Source organism: Microtus pennsylvanicus, chromosome 22 (genome assembly GCF_037038515.1).
Source record: "Microtus pennsylvanicus isolate mMicPen1 chromosome 22, mMicPen1.hap1, whole genome shotgun sequence".
NCBI lineage: Eukaryota > Metazoa > Chordata > Mammalia > Rodentia > Cricetidae > Microtus > Microtus pennsylvanicus.
In genome coordinates this window covers 14,403,988-14,410,694 of record NC_134600.1, presented here as the reverse complement: position 1 = coordinate 14,410,694, position 6,707 = coordinate 14,403,988, and the positions used below count along the sequence as shown (strand labels likewise).

General features: G+C 37.8%; 1 pseudogene; it reads left to right on the top strand.

The window, feature by feature from the left end:
• The first annotated feature begins 5,946 nt into the window (after positions 1–5,946).
• On the top strand, positions 5,947–6,497 carry LOC142839879 (polyadenylate-binding protein 2 pseudogene; annotated as a pseudogene).
• Positions 6,498–6,707: the final 210 nt, after the last annotated feature.

Genomic DNA, 6,707 nt, shown 5'->3' with positions numbered 1-6,707 from the left:
CTATACCTATCCCTATATTTTTTTCTATGATATTTTTCATGTTTTTTAAAAGAACTGCATACACTGAGTGCCTTACGAACTTTACTGCATTCATAAATTTTACTATGAATCCTTATACATTGGCTAAGTGAACTAAGACACCAAGAAGTATAGGTAGACTTAGAACTCATGGGGCTTTTTTGTAATGTGAAGTTGTTTATGTATTAACAATGATGGTAGAAAACCAATTACTGTATACTTGGACTTAATTGAACAAGTATACTCTCCATGGGAACTACAGTTTATCTTCTAATTGTTCTTAATGAGACGTATGCTACATCTTTCCATATCCATATTCTCATATGCTTGTATCAAGAGGAACATATGATATACATAGTAAAGGAAGAATAGTGAATAAAAGATTTCCACATTGAATACTCATGGTTTGACTTGCTGTTCCTCATAGACTTGTGGTATAGATATTAAGGTTTCTCCACGACAACTGCCCCTTGACCCTTGACCCTTGACTCTAACTGCCACTTTCACTAAACTTAGCAAGTCACAAAAAGTATATGAGTAATCCAAGTCTTACCATGAGCTATTGATTTAGGAGAAAGTTTGCAGCTACACTCATCACTGAAATGTGTATACAGTGTTTGTCATGAGTAGCAAGAAAGAAATGGACTGACAGATCTACTACATAGCTCTCACGTTGCTATGATTCAAATGGTGATATCTGTTTAGTCATTGCTTCCTTGACTTTTTCTTAAAGGAATGCCTTGCAAATGCAATTCACATATGAGAAATTGAGGAATATGGATTTGTGAGAATTTAATAACCATCAATGCATTTAAAGCTGTGCTTATTTACACTGCTGCTTTTGGTTCATTGTTCCAGGACATATTACAAACTCATCAGAGGCACATTGTTATAAACTTGCACAGGAAAATTACCTTGCAGGTCTTCTAGAACATTGACTATGTTCTTCAGTGTTACAGTCCTTCAAAATGTTCCCTGAAATACAGTACCAGAATATGTATGTTATATTATTTAATATTGTACAACAATTAGCTCATTATCTTAAGTGCACCTAAGAACTATGATTGTGTTATTCATCTCATTTTCTTCTTTCTAAATCAAATTACAGAACAACATTATAAGGCAAGGAAAGGTTGTCTCCATATTTTGAAACATGAAGGAAATTAATTTTTACCTATAGTAGTGAGGTTCCTGTAGGTCTCCAGCATCACATCTTTGTAGAGATTTTTCTGGGAAGGATTCAGCAAATCCCACTCTTCCTTACTGAAGTTGATATGCACATCATCATAGGTCACTGCCTTCAAAAATATACCACACATGTGTACAACGTAAGCATGACAGTGACATCATTGGAAATGCATACTTCTTTGAACGTACAGTTGTATGATTCTGGTGCTCCCCATTCTTATTCTGTGATATAGTCAGTTACTTTAGAAATAAATTGAAAGGACAGTCAATTCTGTCATTTCTGTACACTTTGAATGGGATTTCACCTTATAAGAACAATATCTATTAACAGGGTGAGACAAGAAAAAAGATCAACAGTAAATTGTATGCATGAGAAAATTGTATGAAAAATTCCTCATTATAGAAAGGAAAAAAGATACACAAATGGGTGTATTGGTGTATTGTGCCTTTGACCACAACACTCAGTAAACAGTGGTGGGTATATTTGTCTCTGAGTTGAATGCCATGCAAGTCAATATAATCAGGTCCAGGAGAGGTGGCAGTACACATTAAGACTCTGTCTCCATTGCAAACCTCAATAACACAAACAATGGGATAGAAAAACTAACAGGCTTTTGTTGAAGTTTCTACAAAGAGATGTTTTCACTCCAGTTCTGTAGTCTTCTTCCAAAACCTGAAGTACCCTAATATAAACTGCAATACCAATAACATTTTGAACAAAAAGAACTTCCTGTATAAAACAGTTACAAGTGGACAGATGAAAACAGTAGAAATATAAATGTTGGTCATAAATAATCAACACAGACCTGGAGAAAGGGCAGATTAATTCAGCACTCTTGCTGATCTTGAATGGAGATGGACAAATATGCCTGTACTTACATGGGGATTATAACTATCCATTTTCCAGGGTAAGGATTTCTGATATCCTTTGATCACTTTCATGGCACATATCCATGCAGGCATATAAAACAGTCATATTGATTTAAAAAAATCAAAGCAAGCATAACAAGCAACAAGATGTGTTGTGGGAGGTCCTCCCGCTCCTCCAGCCTATAGTCGCTGAGATACCAGCCCATTGGGGCGTGGTGTCTCTCCCTTTAAAAAAGCGGCCACTTCCCTCTCCTCACTCTCTTCACTTCCTAGACTCCCTTCCTGGTTGCACAGAGGGCTGTTGTCTGGGATGGTGATCTCTAAGTTTTTCCCCCTTTAATAAATACCACTCTATTAATCATAATTCCAAACTGGTGTGGCATTGTTTGTGACTTACGCCTTCATTTGGCACCCAAAGTTTGGTGTTAGGACCTCTCCTTCCCCCTCTTGGCTGCTGGCGGCGAGTTCAGCTTGGTGCGAGCCTCCCTTCCTTGGCGGCAGCAGCCTTGTGGCCTGTGTCTTGTGCGTGGAGCCAGCAGCTTAATATAAATCATCATGCACTGGATTTTCCTGCTGCAGTTCTTTATATTTTCCCTTTAGACACCTCAGATTGACTTCCAGTCCCCACACACCCTATCATCTGCCTCCCCACGTGGATTTAAACTCCACGGGCCTACTTAGTCTCTGCCGGCGTGGTTTGCTCTTTTCTGAGTCATGTTCAAATCTCCCTTGCAAACACAGCTCTTAAGTGGCGCGAACCAGAGCACGCAGTTGCCAGTTGCTGAAAGCTGCAATCCCTCAGGGTGTATCTGTCACGTGGAGGCATAAGCAGCTTTCAGGTTGCTCCACTCTACCCCTGGATTCTGGGTTTCTGGTTCCATCTCTGGAATTGATTTAATTACATTTACTTTGTTGAGCTGCATCCTAGTCATATAATCACACATTTATTGGAAGTTATGGCCATCATGGGTATACCTGCACAAATAAAGACAGGTAATGGTCCAGCATATGTATCTAAGAAAATGAAACGCTTTTTTGACATTACAGGTATACCAAATAACCCTACAGGTCAGGCAGTTATAGAAAGATCAAATCGTAGTATAAAGGATATGGTAAACAAACAGAAAGGGACCTAAAATACTCCCAGAAATAGATTACATAATGCTTTATTAACCTTGAGTTTTCTCAAGGTTAATAAAGTATTTAAAGTATTTAAATAACTCAAAGTTATTTAAATGCCATAATCTACAGCTCTTTGAAGTGGTTGAAGATTACCTATATATGATGAATATAATCTCTACGTATCTAAAGAACCTGATTATTCCAAATATAAAAACCATAAATGACTATTGATCTATAATTCTTAATACCTATAAAATTAAAAACTAAGACTCATATTAGAATATTATACAAGGGGGCTGGAGAGATGGCTCGGTGGTTAAGAGCATTGCCTGTTCTACCAAAGGTCCTGAGTTCAATTCCCGGCAACCACATGGTGGTTCACAACCATCTGTAAAGATGCCCTTTTCTGGCCTGCAGACATGCACACAGACAGAATATTGTATACATAATAAATAAATAAATACATATTGGAATATTATACAATAAACAACTAAAACAAATGAGGACAATGACTTCAAAATGTAAACAATGTATAAGTATCTTGATCAGAGGTAGAAATGTATGTTGCAATATGATAAATATATATCAATCCATAACAATGTTTTTAAGCAGAGGTAGAAGCATGAATGCATACAATATTCAATATAATTTCACATTATATCAATATACAATAATCTATACCAGTGCAATTCCCTGTAAATAATAACTCACAATATTCACTCTATTTATTCACTATTATTATTAGTGTGAGCAAACTCACACTAATCTATTATCCCATTCAATTTTCCCACTTTTTTTCAAAGTGATCCTTCAGCCTCTAAAATTTTCTCTCCATCTTGCAACCCTATACCAATTATAATCAACCCCTAAATGATATCCCTAATTCTGAGAACAAACTTTGTTGGGAGAGGAGATGTTGTCTTTTAGAATTACTTCCAGCTATCATGGGAGGGGGATTTTCTTTCTATGGGATCCTGTGAAAGTAAAATGATGGTTAAGTTCCAAGATTACTGTCTAGTATAATTGCAAATAGTCTCTGCGTATTTGGTAAGGATTTTCTTTTTTTTTCTTTTTTAATATGTTTATGGTTTATTTAACTCCACTTTATGTGCATTGGTGTGAAGTGTCAGATCCCCTGGAACTGATCTTCAGACAGTCGTGAGCCACCATGTGGGCGCTGGGAACCGAACCCGGGTCCCCTGGAAGAGCAGTCAGCGCTCCCAACCACTGAGCCATCTCTCCAGCCCCCTGGTAAGGATTTTCTGAGCTTCCTATTAGGAGGTCTGTCCAGGACATTGTAAAAAGTGCACCATTTCAGCTAACTAAGATGGAACCATCTTGAGTAACTGGTACTCAAAACAGATCTTGTAGTAGTGCTATCATCATCATGACGTACTATCAACCAGGTTGAGTTGATATTCTGGGGCCCCATCTTCTTCCTGGAAATTTCAAAATTTACTGCAGGAAAATTTATTGTTCATTGTGCAAACCTTCAACATTAATTATATAGACATATACAAATATATTCAGTGACATGTACAACAGAGAAAAAAATACATATAAAAAAAAGTAAATTTTTTTCTAAATTCTTTTTTCTTTCTGTCCCATGCTCCTGACATGAGACAGAAACTCTGAATTTTTCTTTTAACATATTGGGGTTTATAGAGGGACAGAGCCAACTCCAAAGCCAACTCTATATATTCATAAACATTTATCCACCTACAAAAGGCACCCAAGGTAATGATAGGATAAAAGTGTAGATTATTGAATCTACTCTTAAAAAAAAAATCAAGAGGCATATATATGTATGATGAGATAAAAGGGTAGATCGTTAAAATTAATTTAAAATGTAACTACTTATTTAAATATTTTACATTGATATAGATATGTATGCTTCCTTTTGATAGTAATTTGATATTATTTTTGTTAAAACATACTGTCTATGATGTTATATTTTTACTCAAGATGTTTTACCTAAAACAACTAATTTAAACATGTAATGAAAATGGTTGCCAGGCTGTGGTGGTGCACGCCTTTAATCCCAGCACTCGGGAGGCAGAGGCAGGTGGATCTCTGTGAGTTCGAGACCAGCCTGGTCTAGAGAGCTAGTTCCAAGACAGGCTCCAAAGCCACAGAGAAACCCTGTCTTGAAAAACCAAAAAAAAAGTTATTATTATCAAGTAATTAAGTACAAAGTACTGCATATTAGTAGTTTGTTACTTATTACAGTTGAAAGTATAATCATGTTAGGTATGTTTTAACATTATACAGAATTTTATTATGCCTGCTGTTCTTCTTCCAGGAATCTTGATGGCAGTGAGTAACATCTGTGTTAGCCAAAAAAAAAAAAAAAGTTATCTCAAAGTGACCCTTAAACCCTTGTTTCTGACCTCTAATTACTGATCTGTCTTCTGAGGACAGAAGTCTCATGATATAGATGTTCTCTTAGCAAACAGAAGAGATTGCTTGTGATGGCGCTCCAGGCCCTTGTGCTTTCTTCTGGTTTAGATAAATTCTGTTCCACTGATGCCCAATCCCAAACAACCTAGAAAAATGATTTGAAGAACAGTGGGGGAAGAGGTGGTTGGGATCCCTGCCTGAGAAGTGGGCCTGGGGCCTTTGGGGATGCTGGGAATGAGGATCCTTCAGCTACAGGTTCTCAGACCAGCTGGGGAGTCCCCAGAAGCCAGAAGGAGCACTTCAAGGACAGCATCAATGAGGACCCAGAGCTAGAAGTGATCAAAGCTTCAGTGAGTCAGGGAGATGGAGGAAGAGGATGAGAAATTAAAGGAGCTACAAAATGAGGTAGAGAAGCAGATGAATAAGAATACAACCCCAAAATAAGAGTACAACCCCAGGCAATGCTGGCTCAGTGATCATCTCTTGAGAAGATGGAGGCTGATGCCAGTTCCATCTATGTTGGCAATGTGGACTATGGTGCAAGAGCAGAAGAGCTGGACACTCACTTTCGTGGCTGTGGATCAGTCAACCGTGTTACTAATTTGTCAGTCTGTAACAAATTCAGTGGCCTTGGCAAAGGGTTTGAAGATGTAGAATTCATAGACAAAGAGTCAGTGAGGACTTTCCTGGCTTTAAGTGAGTCCCTGTTTAGAGTGAGACAAATCTAGATGATTCTCATCACTACAACAGACAGGGGTTTCCCACAAATCCAATACCATGCCCAGACTACTAATTACAATATCTCCCTGTCTTGATTCTATAGTGGTTTTAACAGCAGGTCCTGGGATCAAGTCTACAGGGGCCAGGCTAGAGTGACATCATGGTATTCCCCTTACTAAAAAAAGTATTAGAAGGAGAGAGGGGGAAAAAAGAGGAAAGAAGGGAAAAAAGAATTTAAAAAGATAGAAAACAAACGATGACCTCAATGGGAAAAAATGTTTTTTAAAAAATATATACTGGGGGGCTGAGAGATGGCTCAGAGGTTAAGAGTAATGACTGTTCTTCCAGCGGTCCTGAGTTCAATTCCCAGCAACCACATGGTGGCTCAC